The sequence below is a fragment of the Hibiscus syriacus genome, unplaced genomic scaffold (assembly GCF_006381635.1).
Source record: "Hibiscus syriacus cultivar Baekdansim isolate YM2019G1 unplaced genomic scaffold, ASM638163v2 tig00110293_pilon, whole genome shotgun sequence".
In the NCBI taxonomy this organism is placed as follows: Eukaryota; Viridiplantae; Streptophyta; class Magnoliopsida; order Malvales; family Malvaceae; genus Hibiscus; species Hibiscus syriacus.
The window spans coordinates 304,000-327,163 of record NW_024062665.1 but is presented as its reverse complement, the minus strand read 5'-3'; the positions used below and the strand labels follow the sequence as shown (position 1 = coordinate 327,163).

The window sequence follows — 23,164 nt, the reverse complement described above, 5'->3', positions numbered from 1 at the left end:
TTTCTACCATAAAATGAAACATTGAGGGTCAAAATGCTCCAAAAATTAAGAACCAAAATATGTATTTAATCAAAAGTCATATGCATATTTTGACATTATGTTTTTTTCTTTAATAGTCTGGGTGATTATAAGATAGTATCTGTTTAAAATTTCCTTAACTTACAATGCATACACAACCTGTAGATGCTATTGCTCGAATTCAAAACTTCAAGGGAGATCAACGTTCCTTTTAACCTATTGACATTATGTTTCTTAAAACACAAAAACCAAACACACACACGTGTGTATATATATATACTGAGAAAATGATTTTTTTTTTGGGTATAGGTTAGTTTGTGCTCTTACTTTGGATAACTAGGGATCGAGCAGAGGTTGGAGCAGTGAAAATAAGGAGAGTGGAGAGCAGAAGAATGCAAGCTACATAAAACGCCTTCATTTTGGAAAACATCATGAGATCAACTAATTGCTTAACTTTGCTGTTTAAAGCATAATCTTCTTCCTCTTCCGTTTTATAGTCAATTCAAAAGCTTCATCTGTAATCATCATCCTTCACTACCACCTTTACTGGTCAAATTCAAATACAATTGAACATTGTATATTAAAATTTTATATTTAATCCGCATTTGTACGCAACAGACTTGTATAATAATTTTCTGAACAACTGCAGAATTGAATAATAAGGAGACTTTTGAATATGAACTAGTCAAATTCAAATATGATGATTGTTGGCAAAATGTTGAATTTTAAATTTTAAATTAATACAAGTCAAACATGATATTTTTCTCAATTTGGATTGTTGAAGGGCTTTTTTTATTTTTGTGATCATATACGTTTAATATTGTATCATTGTATATAGATGACATACCATAGGATTTGAGTACTCATTTTGTGACTTGTGATTTCGATTGATTAAGTCCCCTGAGACATGTTATAGAGCTAACAAAATGATAATCCATTCATGAGATATGTTTGGTGTGTTGGAAAGTGTTAGCATAATGTTACAGTTAGATAAGGACGTGTTTGACTCTTCGAGTCTATTGTGAGGCCATATAAGGAGATGAATTTATCTTATCTTTGTGTACACTATGTTTCATAGTAAACAAAAGAGCCAATAAATCATTTGTAAAGATATGAAATTTTGAATCAATGTTTGAACGTTTACTCGAGGTTGTGATGAATAAATTAACATATGAAGGCCTAATGGGTTAAATTCGAGCTTCATCAGATGAAAAGTTAGTTTAATTAGAATTAAAAAAGGGATTTTTGAGTGTTTGAGTGAAAGAGGATTAACCTAGAAGTAAAAAAAGGAAGTTTTGAGTGTTTAAGCAAAATCATGATTGAAATTGAGGTAGAGCACAAGGTTCTTAACCTTGAGGTCGTGGGATCGAGTTTCACAGAGGGCATTTCATAATATGGAGGTCTCCCACGGAAGTTGCTCTCAACCTGGCGTTAGGGACATCCTACTATCTTACCTCCCCCTTATCCCATTACATATGGGAATAAGGGTCAGCTAATATGATTGAAATTGAGGGATTTTATCTCCCTCTTTACACTCTTTTTCTCCCTCGCTTCTTCATATCTTCTCCATATTTTCTTCTTCTCTCTTCTTTCAATTAAGGAAACTTACTTAAAGTCTTCATCTTTCTCTTTTTCATCATCAATCTGGAAATTTAAAGGTAAGATTTATGATCCATGAATCATAAGCTTCAAGAAGAACCCACCATCTTTTTTAATGGTGGTCTTGAGCTTGTTGAAGGTGTTGTGAGGATTTGAGCTCCAAGAGCATCTTTTAAGTTTTCCCTTTAGATTTTCATGTTGTAATATCATAGCTTTACAAGTTATAAACACTATAATAATATTGAAACGTTTTTATGGCCTTTGATTGGTGAAAGAAGTGGGTGAGTCTTCAAAGAGCAAGAGAAAAAAGAGAAATGGTGGAAAGTTGAGCAAAAAGAGTTTTTGTTAATTGTGAGACGAAGGTACACACTTCTAAATCTACCTTACTCCTTATTTTCTATAAGCATGTAGTTTTTTTAAGATAGATATCACTAGTTTTATTAAAAAAGAAAATATCTAAAATTAAAATGAAGGTTTACAATTATAATTGTAAACTAAACACATAATAGACATTTTTCTATAATCATTAACACAAGAAACTAAACACTAAAGATCACGCAATGAATATACAAGGAAAATGTTAAAAAAACATAACCAAATACACATGTAGCTTGTGTGCTTGTATGGTGTTTGTGCTTATGGATCAAAGAGGAAATATTTTAAACTTTAGAAATGTGTAAACATGATGTATAATGACCCCAAACTATTTCCATAAGCTTTAACAATTATCTTAGGCCTTAAAACAAATGCTTAGGGTCAGTTTGGATGTGATTTTCGGGTAAAATAGTACAATTTTGGGGTTGCCTAACGATACATATGAGCGGGTATCGTTAATGGTTGAAGTGAGTAAAATCTAAGGAATTTAGAACCATGTAGGAATATCTATATTGTTTGTCGGGTTTCAAAACTCATTTATATAATTTTGAAACTGGACTGTTATATCCAACATTGTGATTAAGATTGTTCTTGAGAACGAAGAGTACCGGGTCTATGTTACATAAGATAGTGCTTTAGCCTCCTTGCTTTTTCGACTATCGATCCATATCTATTGACTCACTTTGTGGGGGGTAGAAACATCGGCTGGTATTTGGAGCATAATGATCAAAATTTTCAACAGCCGAGCGACTGACGACACAACGATGATGATGAACCTCTAGTATAGAGAAAACCGAGACATAATTTACAACCAACGTACTGTGAAACCGGTGGACATATAGGCCATCCATGAACAGGAATACTATTTTTTAGTTGTATTTTTAATGTTGTTCATCAGTTTTTTTTTCATTTTTCTTATATATAAATGGAATTTTAATATTAAATAATATTTTTATTTTAAAAATAGACAGTATTAATTATTTAGAAACAAATTTTATAAAAATATATTAATTCAATTCAAATACGATAAAAACATAAAAACAATAAATATAATAATTATATATAATTTAAATAGTTTAAAGTTATTATAAACTTTAAATTGATTAGAATAATATTAATTAATTAAAGATTAAAAATATTAGAATAATACTTAATTTATAAAAAAAAACATTATTTTAACTAACGGTTCTTTACCAAAAGAGCACATTGCTACACGATTTGTCACACATGACGAAGAAAATAAGCGTCATTTCCAAGATTAACGGATGTGGTACGAACCAATTTATTTTAGTGGTTAAAGAAATTATTATTATTTTTAGAGGTCACAGGTTCGAGTACCAACAACTGTAAAGGTGATTGAACTTTCATTGTCAATTGATTAAAAATACTTAGAACATATATTAATTTGTAATCACCTTTAACTTAATAATTTTTTTTGGATGTGATCCTTGATTAAAAAATAAAATAATATTATTTTAATAATTTCACCTTCAGTTATCCTTAACCTTAAACTTAAACCCTAAACCTAAAAGAAAAACCATGGCAGCCATGTACTGTCTGTCAAATTGGGATTTTGCTGATGATTATGTTCCCACAATTAAAAGTAGTTAACATGACCTATGCTCAAATCATATTTGCAATAATTTTGCAAAAAGCAAGAACAAAGTACAAAGCTAAAGCCATAATATTAAAAAGACAGACAGACGGCAACATACAAGATAATCCACCATGTCAAAAGATGATGTGCTCAAATTGAAAGATACTATGAAAGATTAGATGTAAAAAAATTGTTAAATAATTTAATAGATATGCCTAAAGAATGTGCATGCTTTAAATGAGATGGTTTTTCATCATGTATAATTTATTTTACAACTTTATTAAGTCTTCTAAAATCCCAAAGAATTCCCTCCTTTTTCTTGATTTTATTTTTATGATTAGAATTTTGATTACACAAGCCACCCTCAAGAGAGTGGAGATGGAAAAACTAACTAGGAGGAATTTAAAAGGGTCCTTAACTTAAAGAAAATAAGGGGAGGGACTTATTTGTCACGCATTTGGATCTGTTTTGGGGGACTTATTTTGATCATCAAGAAATGGCAATGCCATAAGGCTCCCAAAAGAGAAGACACCTCTTAGGCTCTTTGCATCCTTTTGACAAAGGAACCATCACTAGCAATTGTTGTTGATAATTATTGGAAATGATTGCTGCCTTTGACATAGGTTGATTGGGTTTCCTCCAATAGTACTTGTAAGCATGAATGATGTAGCTGCTGCCGTTGATAGCGGAGATGACGGTATCAGTCTACTGGACATACGCGGCGGCAGAACCTGTCCTAGTGGTGGTGAGATGATGGTTGCCTCAACTTTATCTTCCGTTTCAAGTTTAACCATGTCATCAAAATTTTTTGGCCATGTAGGGTTCCTATTTGTTAAGCATATGGGCTTGTTCATTATTACAGCTAACCTAAGCACATTCATTGCCTCCTCCATCTCACAACAAGGGTTCATTTCACTTTCTTTATCTTCTTCTCCAAAGCTCTCATGCTCTTCTTCGAACTCTCCTACTTCATCTTCTTCGGTACTAGAAAAAGTGAGGACAAGGCGACCGTTTTTGCGTTGAGCAACGAAGTTGTTCTGTGAAGGAAAGGAAACAGCTTCAAGAACCAATATACCGTTGTGTCGATGAGTCTTTATGCGAAGAGATGATCCATCTTTGCTTGAAAGGGAAGGAATTGGGGGAGGAAATGATTTCTTGCCAACAATATCATAGTTATAATGTTTAACAATTCTGGGTTCTACGCCATGATCAAAACAAAGTTGTTGATCTTTCTCTCTGTGATCGTCTTCATGCATGTCACCTGTTTCTGATGGAGGGTAGGAAGAGAAGCCATCGGAGCCAGTTTCGGAACCGAGGCTCTCGGTGCAAATTTCGAGGCTTTTTACACTTAAAGAGCTGGCTGATCTTTTGACAAGAGGGTGAATATAGGGAACTGGAACCGACTTTGAAGACTCATCATCATCGGCGTTTTGTGATATGATCGAGCTCCATATATCGGACATCTTGCTAAGTGGACAGATGAAGTAATGAAAAAAAGGTTTAACAAGTGAAGATGAAGCTTAGGCCAAGAGAAAAGCAACAGCATCCAACAGAGGTCTGCAAAGAGACCACTGCTTTGCTTTGCTTTGCCTTTGGAGAAGGGGAAATGGGTTGACGGTGGAATATGGGAGGAAGGGGTATTTGTAGGATGGTGCCCTATGGAATCAAGTCCCAATGGGGGAACCCTCCTACGCCACCTTGAAAACCCCTCCATTGGTTTCCCTTATCTGTTAAATAAAACATCTTTAGAAACAAATGAAATTGATTATCGATTTACTTTGAACCCACAGTTGATCTTCCTGGGTAGGGTACACGATATTCTAGTAAAAATATATATATGGAATCATGTATTGGAATCGATGCTTTTCTTCCGAACGTCGCAGATCTTGGAAGGCAAAATAATGACAAATGGAGAAGAATACAATCGAAATAGAGCTGGACACCATTACTCCTCAAACTCATCTCCAGTGTGCTCCAGATGATCCAACGTCTCTATTTCTTCATTCCTTCTACTGCTTTTACCTAAGCTTAATTTATATTAGGATAGCACCGTGTTTGATGATAATGGTCTAGGATTTTCTAATTTATTTTTTTTGTAATATTCACACATGTTGCGGAAGACGTCTATCGGATAGACAAAATCACAACTGATAATTTGAGAAAATAAAAATGAAGATAAAAGAGACACAAAATTTACGTGGAAAACCCCTAAAAATTTAGGGTAAAAACCACGGGCAACGGTAGAAGAATTTCACTATGAGAAAATAGGAATTACAACCTCTCTCGATCTGAGAAAACAATGATAATTCTCTCTAAATAAAAAGGAGAAAACAACTCTCAAGAAACTCTCTAAAATCTCTCTAGTATTGGAAGAAAGCTAGAATGCTTTGGGATGATTTTGAAGCTAAATGAGATAGGGTATTTATAGCTAAATCTTAAGGATTTAATCTTGTAAATACCATAAATTTTAATGATTAAAGTTTGTATTTTGCCCATTTAATTTTCAACCATTGGTGCACCTAATTTTGACAAAATTAGTGCTGCCACCGAAAGCAATTGAACAATTGCATGTGCACCTAAATCAATTGCATAACTTGTTTGACTTTTCCACAATCTCCCACTTGAAGATTTGATTGGAACAATCATATCTTCACACTTTTCTTTCTACCTTGTATCATCATGTTGCTTACGTCTCTGACAGACCACAAGAGGATCGACACCAGGTAAATTTATCAGCGTTGATCGCCTTCGTCATGAAATCTGCTATGTTGTCTTTGGTATGGATCTTCTGCATATCTACCGTTACTTCTTCCACCTTTTCACGAATGAAATGGTACTGAACTCGTATGTGCTTAGTCCTTGAATGAAATGCTGGATTCCTTGCTACATGCAAGGCGCTTTGACTGTCACAAAACAGAGAGACATACTCTTGATTGTGCCCAAGCTCCTCCAATAGCATCTTCAACCAAATTGCTTCTTTACTGGCTTGTGTAGCTGCTACATATTCTGCCTCTGTTGTGGACGTAGCCACAACTGACTGCAATTTTGAAACCCAGCTTACAGCTCCACCAGCAACTTTGAACACATATCCTGTAGTAGACTTGCTTTTATCCAAATCCCCTGCATAGTCAGAATCTACAAACCCATTGATTAGTAAGTTTGATCCTCCGTAATATAATGCAACATTTGAGGTCCCTTTGATGTATCTTAGGATCCTCTTTACAATATTCCAATGCTCTTTTCCTGGATTCGCCATGTACCGACTAACCACTCCCACTGCTTGTGCAATGTCTGGTCTTGTGCATATCATAGCGAACATCAAACTTCCCACCGCTGATGCATACGGTACTCGAGACATCTCCATCATCTCTTCTTCGCTGCTAGGACTCATACTGGAGGATAATTTGAAGTTAATAGGAAGATGGGTAGAAATTGGCTTACAATCTTGCATGTTGAATCGTGACAAGATTTTCTTCAAGTAATTCTTTTGTGAAAGTCAAATCTTCCAATTACTTCTGTCTCGGTGAATTTGCATCCCTAGAGTCTTGTTTGCTGATCCCAAGTCCTTCATTTCAAATTCCCTAGCCAGTTGTGCCTTCAATTCTTCAATATGATCTTTGTTGGGTCTGCAACCAACATGTCATCCACATACAACAGCAATATAACAAAATCGTTATCACCAGACCTCTTGAAATAAGCACATGGGTCTGCATTAAGTCTGTTGTATCCAAGGCACATAATGAAGGAATCAAATCTCTTATACCAACACATCGGCGCCTGCTTTAGACCGTAAGAGATTTGTTCAACTTGCAAACCAAGTTCTTCTTTTCGTCTTCTTCAAAACCTTCAGGCTGGAGCATATAAATCTCTTCTTCAAGATTTCCATGAAGAAAAGCTGTTTTAACATCTAGCTGTTCCAAATGTAAATTCAATGTAGCACACATTGCCAAGACTACTCGAACTATTGTTAGTCGAACCACAGGAGAAAAAATTTCATTGAAATCAATACCTTCTTTCTGAGCATATCCTTTGACCACCAGTCTTGTACGATACCTCTCCACTTGATCGTCACCATTTCTCTTGATTTTGAAAACCCATTTGTTACCAATTGGCTTCCTTCCTTGTGGTAGTGGCACAAGGTCCCATGTATTATTTTTATGGAGGGCTTCGATTTCTTCTTGCATCGCCATCATCCACAGTGAAGCATCTGAGTTGTTTATTGCCTCCTGGTATGTTGATGGCTCACCGTCCTCTGTTAAAAGGCAGTATGCAATATTACCTTCTATAACATAATCTGAGTGCCAATTGGGACGTCTTCTCGCACGATCTGATTGACGAGTTGTTGGAGCTTCAGAACTCTCTGGTTCTTGTTCATCATGTGCTGGTTCTGCTTCAGAAGAATCTCCTTCTTCAAACTCTTTTTCCACATGTATCTAAGTAGTCTCTGACTTTCCAGCGCTATCATCGTCTTCTTTTCTTTGTAGTTTATCTTCTACAAAGATAACATCCATGCTAATGATCACTTTGCGGGCAGTGGGATCCCACAAGTGATACCCTTTTACTCCATCAGCATACCCCAAGAATTTGCATTTCCTGGATTTTGGATCCAGCTTTGAAATTTCTTGGGCGTTGTACATCACGTACACAATACTTCCAAATACATGGAGGTTTGAATAATCAACTGGTTTACCAGTCCACATCTCAATTGGTGTCTTCAGCTCTATTGCAGTTGATGGAGCTCGATTCACCAAATAACAGGTGGTATTGACTGCTTCTGCCAAGAATGATTTTTCTAGGCCTGCATCCCTTAATATTGCTCTTGTTCTTTCTAACAAGGTTCTGTTCATCCTCTCTGTCACTCCATTTTGTTGAGGAGTGTTCGCCACTGTGAACTGTCTTTTGATGCCTTCTTTCATGCAAAAGTCATTAAATTCTTCACTTGTGTATTCTCCTCCATTATCTGTTCTGAAACACTTGATTTTATTTCCAGAATCAAGTTCCACCCGCGCTTTGAAGTTTTTGAAAGTTGAAAACACATCGGACTTCTTCTTAATAGGGTACACCCAACATCTCCTGGAGTAGTCATCAATAAATGAGACAAAATATTTTGCTCCGCCTAGGGATGTAACTGGTGCTTGCCATACGTCAGAGTGAACCAGTTCTAGAACACTTTTGCCTCTAGAATTTGATGTGTTGAATTTCAATCGGTGCTGCTTACTTGTTATGCAATGCTCACATAAAGTAAGTGGTACATTTGTTAAGCCTGGAAGTAGCTTTTGCTCCATAAGGACTTTCATTCCTTGTTTTGACATGTGTCCAAGTTTCTTATGCCATAGCATTGCAGAATCTGAACTACATGAGGAAACAGAGGCTTCTGCTTCTAGCAATGTCTCTCCCTTCAGCATGTACAAGTTTGCAGCTATCTTTTCACCTTTCAGCACCACAAGCACTCCACGGAACACCTTCATGATTCCTTTCTGTGTTTTAATCTTGCTAGCATTATTATCCAACAATCCATAGGATAATAAATTTTTCTTCAGACCTTTCACGTGCCGCACATCTCGAACAACTTTAATTGTTCCATCATACATCTTCAATTTGATGATTCCCACGCCAACGATCTCTAAGGCATGATCATTGCAACTATACACAGATCCTCCTGAGATAGGTTCATAATGATTGAACCATTCTCTTCTTGAGGTCATGTGATATGTTGCTCCCGAATCAATGAGCCATATATCTGCAAATCGTTTTCTTCCTTCCACGGTGGTTGACGCTTCACAGCATAGAGCATCTCCATCATCTGAAGTGTTTGCGGTATTGCCTTGTGGATTGGAGTTTTTATTTAGACTCCAACAATCCTTCTTCAAGTGACCCTTCTTTCCACAGTTGTAACACTTTAAATTCTTCTTGCTTCTCGACTTCGATCTACCATGTTTGTGACTGCTGCTTTGGCCACGTTCTATTGATCTCCCTCTCATCGTTGTCAACGCTTCTGCTTGTTGCAGATTTACTTGTTTGTCTTACTTGTTCTTGCGCCGATTTTCTTCTTGTAGAACAGCAGCTGCAACGTCATCGAAGACTAGACTGGTGACATTACTGTTTGTCAAGTTGATGATGAGTTGATCATATGAATCCGATAGACTTTGAAGTAGAAGTTCAGCACGTTCTTGTTCTCCTATTTTACAGCTTAAGGATGTAAGATGAGAAAATAAGGTGTTCAGTGTATTTAAGTGCTCCGTCACTGAAGTAGATTCTGACATACAGAGAGTGTACAATTTCCTCTTAAGGAAAATTTTATTGTGCAGCGATGTGGCCTCGTACAATTTGGTAAGATGATCTCATATCTCCTTAGTTGTCTTCTTCTCCTCGATGCTTGACAATACTTCATCTGCTAATGCTAGATGAAAGTTTGCCATAGCATTCCCGTCCATCTCGTTCCATTTGATGTCATCTGCGAAATCCACCTGTCTTTCATTGATAGCCGCTAGACACCCGTCTTTCCTTAGGATGGTCTTCATCTTCAATTTCCATAATGAGAAATTTCTCCCATTGAATTTTTCAATATCAAATTTCGTTGCCATAGCTTCTTTTACGGATAGCTCCCACTATTTCACTATCGTGAATAGTTCTCTGGAACCTTCAAAGAATGGGTAATAACTTCTTATTTTCTTATGTTGGAGGATCCACCTTTTGGTGGCAACCACAAAGACAATAAGCAGATATTACACACTCAAATCTAGCTCGGATACCAATTGTTGCGGAAGACGGCTATCGGATAGAGCAAAATCGCAACTGATAATTTGAGAAAATAAAAATGAAGGTAAAAGAGACACAAAATTTACGTGGAAAACCCCTAAAAATTTAGGATAAAAACCACGGGCAACGGTAGAAGAATTTCACTATGAGAAAATAGGAATTACAACCTCTCTCGATCTACCAAGGAGAAAACAATGATAATTCTCTCTAGATAAAAAGGAGAAAACAACTCTCAAGAAACTCTCTAAAATCTCTCTAGTATTGGAAGAAAGCTAGAATGTTTTGGGATGATTTTGAAGCTAAATGGGATAGGGTATTTATAGCTAAATCTTAAGGACTTAGTCTTGTAAATACCATAAATTTTAATGATTAAAGTTTGTATTTTGCCAATTTAATTTTCAACCATTGGTGCACCTAATTTTGACAAAATTAATGCTGCCACCGAAAGCAATTGAACAATTGCATGTGCACCTAAATCAATTGCATAACTTGTTTGACTTTTCCACAACACATACAGTGATAGATTCAGAATTATCTTTTAAAATAGACATGCATATATTAACAACATATTTTTTTAAATGAGTTAAGCATAAATAAAGTTTTAAGATAAGTATTATTAATAAAATAGATAATTAACAGAATCCATCAAGTGGTCTCTTTTAAGATAACCACTACTAATAAAGTATTGTTTTCTGTTAAGATCTTAAGTTTAAGAATTTGTATTTGCAAGATATATATACTATCAACGACTAAAAAAGATTGTACTGACAACATTATCATCTTTATGAATTGATTTCTTCCTTTCATTTAATTTGAAAGATAAATTTCTATTACGTTATCATCTCCATGGATCGAATTATCCATTTAATTTGAAAGATAAATTTCAATTAATAAAATTTCTATTAATGATTATCTAAATGAATACAAAAATTCTTTGTATATCTTTTTCTTCGTAGTTGAACGAGATGGAATATGTGTGTTACACTTTAACTTGATGGAGGAAAATGTTAAGAATTTACATTTGATATATCAGTAGCGGACACATTTAATAAATGATAAGACATTATATTTTAAATATAATTTATTTTTATAATATTAATATTAATATTTAATTTATTTATCCACTAATTCATATAATTTATTATAAAATATTTTTAAAAATGCATTATAATTCAAACATTTAACCTTATTATATATTACCAATGTATTCCATTCAAAATTAATATGTTCAATACTTTTGAACCCATTGAGTAGTCTCAGTGACTAAAAAAAATATTGTTTTTCCTTGAGATTATGAATTTGAACAGTTACGGCGCAGGGTGTGCATGCATTATCAAAAATCAAGAAAAATTATGAACATGTACTATACTATAATCACTCCATACTATATATATATAGGGCATGATCCAATTACATAGTGTAAAACTTTTTAGTTTTACACTTTTTTAGGATCGTTGGATAAGGGAAATCAAAGGTTGATGTTAATAATAAGAAATTTAAAGATATTATCTGGAAAAAAAATAACAAGTTAACCTCAGTCTTTGATTTCTCCTCATCCAACGATCCTAAAAAAAGTATAAAACTAAAAGTTGCAAGTGGATTTTAATTGTCTCTATATATTCAATACTTTTTCTCGAATACACAAAAGTTGATTACAAGATGAGTGAAGACAAAGGAAAACGGAGAAAAGCTTGGCTATCAAAATTAATAAATTTATTAGTATTACCAATTAGGTAAGGGCTAAATGTGATAGTGATTTGGGAGTGGAAATCAATGGTTTACAAAGAATCACTTTATTTTGATCCTTTCGTTATTACAAAGAATCACTTTCATTACATAACATGATTGGGCGGCTATAGACATGTCCATCACACAAACCCTGAGAGAGATTCCACCATCATATTCTTATTATTATTTAAAAGAGACTATTTTTTAAAGCTTATTCACATTAAATAGATAAATAATGAAAGAATAATGCATGTGGAAACAACATAAGGCGTCATTTTTTGTGTGTGATTTAACTCGATCTCTCTTTTTCTCTTCTGTTTGTGAAAAAAATTCAAGTGGTTTATTCGAATGAAGTGAACAACACGCAGCATCATCCATATATTTATTCTATATAGAAGTATTGTACAAGAGATCCCAAACTATGACCATACTTTAAATCGATTCCTAAACTGTAAGATATTTTATATCAATCCTCAAACTGTTATTATCATTTTTATTTTGATCTTTCATTAAAATGTTGCTAACTCTATTGATCGAAAAAGGTCTTGAGAATTAAATATGTGATTTAATAAAAAATAATTGAAGGTCCTATGCATTGAACCCGTAACCTTCTCAAATATTAATCTATTTTTAAAGGTTCTAAGAATATTTTAGGCCATGTGTTCAATTCTCAAGACCTTCAAAAATATATTAAAATTTTTAACGAGTAGAAGTAATGACACATTAACAAAAGGATCAAAATAGAATGATATTGATAGTTTAAATACTGATATAGAATATTTTAAAGTTCATGGACTAATTTTGGAATGAAGGTTATAATTTAAGGATTGATATAAAATATTTTAATGTTTAGAGATCAATTAAAAATAATGTCATAGTTTAGGGACATCTTGTGCAATTAACTCATATATATATCAAAAGCTAGTGATGCGATATACTGTGAAGCAATTTTTATGGTAAAATATATTAAAGATCACTAAACTGTGCTCAAATAATTATTTTGGCTCTTAACTTTTTAAAAGTTATAAAATGATCACTAGTAATGGGAAAATTGTGGTTCTGGCGACTATTGACGGTTCACCCCTTTTGATTTGGGTGGAGAGTCCCGATCGATGGTTCTACAGATATAGAAGGGAAGATAAATAAGCTAAAAAAGATTATGAACAATAGTCTTGGACTTAGATAACGAGGGAGAGAGATCCCTTTTTCGTTTTCTGTGGCAATTTATATACGTGTGCGTTTAGTGTAGGTGTTAGACAAAGGTAATGATGGTTATTTTTACGTCGACAAGTTGAGTAGACCTAACCATCATATACAAGCTTTAGTTGATGAAATCGATTGACAATGATCACGTCAAGTGACTGTAACAGTTAAGAGGATATGAAATTTCGAAGGCTTTTAGGGATTTTAGAAGCCTCGTTCCGTAAAGGATTACCTACAAAAATGTAATTTACAGAGGATATCCGAAGGATGGATAACCCTTGTCTCCTTGATCGAAGGAATATCATAAAGTCACTTGACTTAAACTTGTTACAAAGTCATTTACTTAGAGGAATCTTTCCTCGAGAACCAAAGTTATAATTGACTTTAAACGGATGAGAGGTTGTACGTGTGTTGCTCTGTTATTGTCGTGGAGTGGAGGCGCAGGTTATGACCGTTGGGCGAATTAACCTTTGGCTATTTAAGGGGAAGGTTAGGGCAAAAATCCCTAATTCGATTTTTTCTTTTGTCATTAATTCGTCGAAATTTTTCCTGCAACTTTCTCCTTTTTCTTTGAAGTTTATTCTTTGTTGTTCTTGAGAAAATAAAGAAGGGACTTGTGATTGGAGTTAAAAATCTTCAGAAAAAGATATATGTGGATCTGTTGCTTACGTTAGTCGATGATGTGTAATGTCAATGCATTAAAGTACAAGCATACACGTGGTTATCAAACAAAAGAAGTGTCGAGTATTAATCTCACGATGACTAAGTTACCCTATTAAGAACAACTACTGCACTAAGTCAATAACAATGATAGAATGAAATGATGAACATTGTGATAGGAAATAATAGAGAAATAAGCACACAATCAATGTCACGCCAATGAATTGAAGGAAAAAGGATAATAAGAATTGATGAAATCTATGAACCAGTGTGGGCGAAGAATGGCAGAACGAGAGGTAGTACTCAGATGATTCAAAGCACTAGTATCTCTACATATTTCTTAGCATCCGACAACCATGAAAACACTGAAGACTCGCGTTATTAGAAATATGTAATGAAATGTGATGACAACCATGAATATATACACCTAAACTACCCAAGTCTAAGCAATTTCTTAAGTCAAAAGGCATCTAAAATAACACCTTTGAGGGAGTCATCTGGCAATATAAAACTTCTTATCATACCTATGTCTCGATTTTTCAGAATGCAATTCCTTTTCAATTCATGGCTGCTTATATTTCTTTGAAACTTAAGAGGATAAAGTGGACAAAAACAACAAAGCAATGCTTAATAGATTACAATGAAGAATACTTAGCTACAAAACCAAAGGAAACACAAACTTCTAATTAGTTAATCTTCCAATCTTAGTTCACTTAATGAAGAATACAATAGAAATGTCCTCACTTTATTAATGCTTTTATACTCTTAATTAATCAGCTTTGTTAATGAACATCATAATGAGCAGGCAAACCACTCATTATCTAAATTAATATCGAAGTGTATTTTATTTCTACTTAACTATGACTTTATCTCGACAATTATAAGTTCACTAAGACATAAAGATAAGCAACTTTTCAGTTTGTAGAACCCTTAATCATATGGGGGGGATGTTCAAAGTATTGGGCTACTCAAAATTTTGCTAACTCACCTGAATTAGACATTGTAAGACTTATATCATTATCGAAAATCATGAAAGTTCAGTGCATTCTTCTAAGTTAGACATTGTCTAGGCGATTCGGTTCAACTGGAATAATATATAAATGGTCTGAGTGATATCTCCTCATCATTGATACATAAAACGAATTATATGGATGCGGTTTGTCTTGAGTAACAACGTTAATCAGTAAGCCAGTAGTTCAATCCTTTCAAACACCTCATACGACTCAATAAATTGCAGATCAAGTTTTGCGTTTAAAGTAGAATACTTTCTTCCAATGTGACGCATTAAAAAAAAGACTTAACCTCCCATTATAAACTCAATGTTCCCAGCTTTAAATCTGTATAAGATTTATGTTGATGGAAAGCTATTTTCAATATATCTCAAGTTAATTGAATATTTTCTTCGATCTCTCTAAGTAAATCGGATCCAACTAATTTTTCCACCCTAAATTTGATCCAATACAAAAGTATCCTTCACTTATTAGGATTGTAAACAAGTCGAGTCGAGCTCGAATATTGCTCAGCTCGATTTAATTCAAAAACTTTAAAACTAATTAAGCTCGATTCGGCTCAAAAAACTAAGCTTGACTCGATTCGAAAACTAATGAGCTTAAAATTGTCAAGTTTGACTCGAACTCGAAATAAAAAATTAAAACTTGACTCGACTCGAAAGCTCACAAGCTCAAAATTTTGAAGCTCCACTTGAAATCAAAAATTGAAGCTCGATTCGAACTCGAACCTTAGATACATGAAAACCTTATATTATATTTTTTAAAAGTAACATATAAATATTAATATTATTAATAATTTAATTTAAAAAATTAAAATTTGAATATATTATTTTTTAGAGTAGTTAGCAAACTTTTTAAGTTTAGTATCAACTTGTTCATTTCAACTCGTTAAAAATTCGAACCGAGTCCGATCGAGTCCATTTGATTCAAGTGTTGATCAAATTTTGACCGGATCGATCTCGTCGAATGTTGTTTTGAATCATTTATTGAACTATCTTGTTTTTGTAGGCGTGAATTAGTATGGCTCGAGTTAGATCAGCTTCTATGTGATGAAGATGATATGAAACTGTTTCTACCCCATACACAATTGTCGTTTTGGAATACCATGTTGTATTTAATGCTCATCTGCATCAAATTCCACATCGACCTCTGCTCGAATCTCATCACGTTCATATTTGCTCAAGGAACTCCCCCTCCACCTTTAATGAAGTCGGGGAATCATCTTCAAGCTGCAAAGTTACAGCCTCAGACGTAACGGCGTCGTTGGAATCCTTCCTCGTTTTGAACTATTTCTTGGATGTTTGATTGAGCTTCAGTTTCCTTACATCAGGTTTTTGCTTCTGAAATTTCTTTGAAGAATCTCCCGCCATTTTCCTTCAAATAAAAGAGAAGAACCCAAAAGAACAAACGTCAATTACGAGAAGCAAAGGTACAGAGTAAAGTGCAGGTTTGTGTGGAGGAGTGAAGTGAAGTGTAGTGGAGAATAACGACCATAGTCGTTGAAGTCGAAATGAGACAGGATGGCTGTGAGTTTGGTGAGCAGCGAATGGGCGGTGGAGAATGAAGACAAATGAGTGGATAAAATGCAAATGGGTGGTGGAAGATACCATATCATCACTCACAAAGTTAAAGTAAAAAACATTAGAATGGCTAAAAAGTTTAATGTATAATTAAATTAATTTTTTAAATACAGTAAATAAAATAGGAGTAATAAAAAAATTCAGTTATTAAATAAAAAAGTAAATGAACTTTCTTTTTGATATTATTATTTTTTTCATTTTTCATTTGTAATTTTATGTTGAATGCATGAATAACACAACTAAAAATCACTACTTGAAAATTGACCATAAAATAGCTAGATTTTTATATAAATCTTTTTTTTACTGTATTTGTGATTACTTATTAAATACATTTTTCATAAATATTTGGGCGGAGTTAATCAAGGAAGTTATTCAAAGGACTGGAAACGAACAATTTAAAATGCTTAATAAAAACATAAGTATCTAAACTATATTTTGTTCAATTTAAGTGTCTAAAATATGTTCAACATTATTATTTTAAGTGTCTATATTGTAATGGTCATTAAAAAAATTATTATCTAACCTATATTATGTTTATATTTTTTAAATTTATTTAAAAATATTTAAAAAATTATTACTTTTAAAAATTGTTTTTTTAAATGTAATAATACCCCCCAAATCCCTAATTTAGAAACCCATATTAATGTCGGTCATTTTCAATCATCGCTGTTGTCATCGAGCTGTCACTCATATGTTGTTGTCCATCTGCTGGCCGACCATTACTTTATCGTTATTATAAACCCTTAAATTGCTAAACTTAAATCTTTAAATTTTCCTAAAATTAATAATATTTAATTTAGTTCCTAACTGCTTATGAGAATTTCGGCCACCAAAATCCACAATCAATTTATGCGAGATTTTGGTGGATTCCCCCAAAGTTACATTCAATTTCAAGTGGCGGCGCAATGTATGCAAGCGACCGACGATGGTTATTGATTAGGGTTATAGTTTTGAATATTTAAAAATTTAAAGATTTAAAAATTTAGGAGTTTAAAATGATGATAATGGTGATGACCGGTCAATAATAGACGATGACGAGTGGGTGGATGTTTGACGATAGTAGCAGAAATGGTCAGCAATGTCAGTAAGGAGATTGAAATTTTTTTAGGAATTCGAGTTTTTTCTCATATTTTAGAAAAATTTTATTTTTAAAAAATATTTTTAAAATTTTAAATAATTTTAAAATATAAAACACAACACATGTCAATAATACCGGAAACGTTAGACATTTAGTTCAAACGAAAATACTTTAGACACCTAAAATAAGCAAAAAGTATAATTCGAACACTGATCATTAAACCTTTAAAAAAATAGAGGGACAAGTTTTATGCAAATAAAAGTAGAGGGACTGAATCTTCAGATATTGATAAGTTTATGGATTACTTTTAAAAAATATCTATATATTTAAACCTAAACCAATAATATTAATCCATAGCCCAAATTAATTATCCAAGACTGAACTAAAACTAAAAACAACTCAACCCAAACCCAATTAACATTATTAAAATTAAATACAAAATAAAAATTAAATAAAAAATAGATAAGAAAAAAGAATAAAAGATCAAATGCCTAAAACCCAAACCCTAATTCTTTGCACTCAGCGCATAAAACCTCACTCAGTATGTCACACGTTTAGAAAACTAATACCCATCGTTTCATCTTCCGTTTCTTAGCTTTTGTGAGCCTTTCATAGTCGGAACTCTCAGCCTCTCATCGTAGAAAGATCTCACTTTGGGCTCATCGTCAAAGCTATCAATCGTAAGTACTAACCAATGAGTTTTTTTTATTGTATTGATTAACTCGAGGTTTATTAACATATGAATTGTTGTTGGTTTCTATTTAAGTATTTGGATTCCGTTTTAATTTCGTTTGTAAGGCTACTGCTGTTTTATTTGTGTAAAATGTTTTCGAGTTACTGTTCATTTATTTTTTTGGTAATTTCTTTGGTTTTGTTTTTAGTGTAATTCTGTTAGTTTAGCTAATGTTTCATTTTTTTGTTCTTGTTTTCATTATCATATAGATTTTCAGATTCCTGTGTGAACTTTAATTCCTTGTTTATAACCTTAGGAATTGCGAAATTCTCAGTAATATCTTCTTACTATAGAAGTTAATTAAGCTTCTGTGGTGTTGATAGGTAGAAAATGCCGAAGGTGAAGACGAACAGTGTAAAATATCCAGAAGGATGGGAATTGATTGAGCCAACGCTTCGTGAGCTACAAGCAAAGATGAGAGAAGGTAGAGTTTTTCTGCATCATGTATGTGTTCTACTTTGATTATCGAAACTCTTATCATCATTGTTATAAACTAATTTGTTAACTAATGGGATAGCTGAGAATGATCCTCATGATGGTAAGAGAAAATGTGAGACGTTGTGGCCCATTTTCAAAATTGCCCATCAGAAGAGCCGCTATATTTCGACCTTTACCACCACAGGAAGGAAATATCCAAGGAATTGTATGAGTTCTGCTTGGACCAAGGATATGCTGACCGCAATCTTATTGCAAAATGGAAGAAGGTTTGTCATTTTATCTATGCACCATCTTCTTATATGGGAATTACATGGATATTGTATGCGAGTGTATTTTATTGTTGAGCAAACAAACAGATATTAACATATGTTTTGGGAATATTTCATTTCATTCTTTTTCTGGAACTGATGGGGTCACAAATAATTAGACAAATCGGTTTAGGGTTTCAATGTTTCATATCAAATACTAGTTCAAATTTCTAGTACTGTTAAGCAAATCCATCTAGCATTTCATTGAATTGTAGTATTTGAATATTGATCAATTATTTATTTCATATCAAGGGTTGGTTTTTCTGTTTGAAATCTCAGAGATCATTTTATGCGTTGAATGCGAGCTTATGTATAGATGGACATATATATGTGCATTACATACATTCATATATCAGACACATTTGTGTAGTCCCTTTGTTTTCTTCTCTCCTGTGCTTGGTCTTTTCGAGTTTTAAATTTCTTCTTGTTGTGGCAGCTTTTTATTGTTTCTGTGTTTTATTTATTGCAGCCGGGATATGAACGTTTGTGTTGCTTACCTTGCATGAAACCAAGGGATCACAACTTCGCTACAACTTGTGTCTGCCGTGTTCCAAAGCACTTGAGGGAAGAAAAGGTTATTGAATGCGTTCATTGTGGATGCAAAGGCTGTGCAAGTGGAGATTAGGTTTGCCTTTTATTTCAGCTTCTTCTTCTTTGATTTTAAAAGGAGGAGTTTTAATGTATTACTGCTGTCTCCCTGCTATTAAATTTCTGCAAACTTGCCTTTCCCTGTTGTTGCTCTGAACCTGAAACTTCGCCGTTAAACCTGTGTCCTGGCTTTGTATATGTTTTTGTGTGGCTATTAATGGTTTATAAGATTGTGGATTAACTAACTTGTAGCTCTGCAATGATGAGTCAAAATGACTGTTTAACTGATTGATGCAAGGTGAGTGATTTTTTCCTATTAGGAAGAGTAAACCTTGTTATAAATCTTGATTGGTCAAATTTTGATGTTTGGTGTTTCGGTTGATTTGGACAAGTCATATCATGAATTTGGTATGTTTAACTTGTTAGAATAGATAAGAAGCCTAAAATGTCAAACATGACTATAGAAGTTATTAAAAAGCAACTAAAATAGTATAATTAGAATTTTGATGATCAAAGCATGTTGAAATGTTAAATTGATGTTATGAAGCATGTGATGTGATGGTTGAAGTATGTTCATGTATGTTCATTAATTAAGTAAACAATTAGGTGTTGGATTGCAACTTAATCATGCATGTTCATGCTGAAATCTGCAATTTTCCAAAAAAAGAGGGAACGATCTCTTTGGGGAAAAAATCGATCCCCGGCTACTGGAATGAAAAGAACTGATCCCTTTTCAAAAGGATTGATCCCTCAGGTTTGGATTCATGGAAAGAGGTTTGACATTGCTTTTAAAAGCCCAAAAGTCATGGGCAAGCAAGGGCCTTGCTATCACTGTGGAGTTACAAGTTGGTTCTTGTTTCTCCAGCTATATATAAAGTTTCAAGCAAAATGAAAAATGCATTTGAGTCCTTAAATCTTCAAACTTTTTTTCTTTTGTAAAATCAATATTTTTTTCTATATGATTTATATGCTTACATGAATTATGATATCATGGGAATAACAGTATGCTTATATGATTTTAGAACGACATACTATGTCCAACAGATTGAGTTCTATTGGATACTGGGGAATTGCAGAGCCTATGTTGTTGAATTATGTCCAGTTTCAGATTCAACATTAAATTGGTATTGATTTCCCATTGCTCCATAGATGTTATAAGCCTAAATATCAAGCCAAACTGCAACCCTCTATTCAATTCATACAAATGTATTTCCTTGTAGCAACATTGTTTGGCTCCTATATAGTTGCACTTTCCATTGAGTTCTTGATAGATTTCCTGCTCATTTTCTTTTCTCGTAAATAAGCCAGTGTTTAAATTCCAATGCGTATGAGCATGTTCTCTCATGCTTGCTCTGGACATTTATGTTACACTCTTCTTTGCTCTGAGCAAGTTCTTGATCGTTTTGACTCATCTCAAAAGGGTAATCTCCCATGTAAATTTAAGAATTTATGTTTTACACTCTTTGCAAATTTAGGTAGCTAATATTTCCAATGTTAAAATTCATCAACCAATCAAAATGTTAAATGTGACATCTTTATTAATTTTTGGTAATTTGTAGAATTGATCACTTTTGTTTAAGTTTTGTATTATTCTTCGTTAAATTCAAAAAATATAATATTTGACATTTCGTTTTTATTTAGGGTAAACTATAATAATGTTGTTTAATAGTTTATCCATTTTATTTTAATCACTGATATTTCAATTTTATCAATTAGACTAATTAAGTATTTAATTATTGTCAATCAAATACATGTTATTAACTGTTGACGAAAATGTTGATGTAATAGTTGATAAAATTGACATTATTATACATTTGGTATTTAATATTTATAATTTTACCAATTTAAATAATATGATTACTTTATCAAAAAGGAAAAGTAATATAATTACAGGTGTTAATGGTGACATGTGTCATAACATGATTGAAGGAATTTTTTTTTATTTAGTTTATACATGTCACCGTATGATATAAGGAAAATATATTGAAATGAAAGGGTTACTTGGGGTTTTGAAACTAGAGTTACAAGGAGAATATGGCAAGCTTCAACCTCAAGACCAACCCTTATTTTTGGTTTAAGTCCTGAAACATATGTTATTTACCTTGTATTATTACTAAAAACAAAAGTAATGATAAAAGAAATCAAACCTTGATTTTTTAGAGAATATATAAGCCCTAAAACCATTTAAACAAATTTAATTATTGGTTTATAAATAAATATATTTCATGTATATTTTAAAATGCAGTTAATATAAGATTTAAAATAATGATAAATTTAATAGTTTAAAATTCAATTCAATTGTATAAAAATAAGTTTAATATTTTAAAGCTAACTTTAATATTATAATAATTAAATATTTTTAAATTAAATTTAATATTATAATATTCTTTGCAAAATGGAATTTAATTTAAAATATATTGAATTAATTTAAAATTATGAACAATTTGATAGAATGTGTAAGTAATGAGGACTAAATGTGTAATTATATTAATTTTATTAACTGTCACGTCAACACTTCCATTAATGGTTAACGACTAGTGGTTTGATTGAATGTATTTAAATAGTTGGGAGACTTGATTGATAAAATTGAAGATCGATGGTTAAAATGAAAAGGGGTAATAGTTAGATATTCAATGGTATAATTTTTAAAATAATTATATATATAAATGGTTGTTAACTTTATCAAACAATTTAAGTTAACAAATATATAAAATTATTAATAAATTTTTAAATTTATTACTTAAATTAAAAAGATTTAATTAGATGATTATATATATAAATTATTATTAACTTTATCAAACAATTGAAGTTTTTAAATAATTTCATATATATTTTTTAATAAAAATAAAATAATATATATATATATATATATATATATATATGAAATTATTTGTAAAAGATTAAAAATATTACTTAAGTTAAAAAAATTAATTTAACGATTATATATATTAGTTGCTGTTAATTTTATCAAATAGTTTCTTATATCTTTAATAAAAATAAATTGAGTTATATATATATATATATATATATATATATATATATATATATATATATATATATATATATAATTATTAATAAAATTGTTACAACAACAACAATAATAATAGCAATAATTTGCATAGTTAAAGGTTTGTCTAAGTTGTTTAGTCTCTAGAATTTAATAATTAAATAGCTAAACTTAAATCTTTTGATTTTCCTAAAATTTTTAATATTTAAATTAGTTCCCGATTGTCTATGAGAATTTCGTCCACCAAAATCCATGTGAACAATCAATTTATGCGGGATTTTGGTGGGTTCCCCCAAAGTTGCATTCAATTTCAAGGGGCGACGCAGTATATGCTGGCGATCGAGGATGGTATCGATTAGAGTTAGGGATTTGAATATTTGAAAATTTAAAGATTTAGAAATTTAAGAGTTTAAAAAGATGATAAGGGTGATGGTCAATAAGTGGATGGATGATGACAGGTGGGTGGATGTTTGACGACGATAG

General features: G+C 32.4%; 2 pseudogenes; one reads left to right on the top strand and one right to left on the bottom strand.

Moving 5' to 3' along the window:
- Positions 1-4,039: 4,039 nt before the first annotated feature.
- Positions 4,040-5,052, bottom strand: LOC120116302 (annotated as a pseudogene).
- Positions 5,053-18,110: 13,058 nt separating this feature from the next.
- On the top strand, positions 18,111-19,888 carry LOC120116293 (annotated as a pseudogene).
- The last annotated feature ends 3,276 nt before the right edge of the window (positions 19,889-23,164 follow it).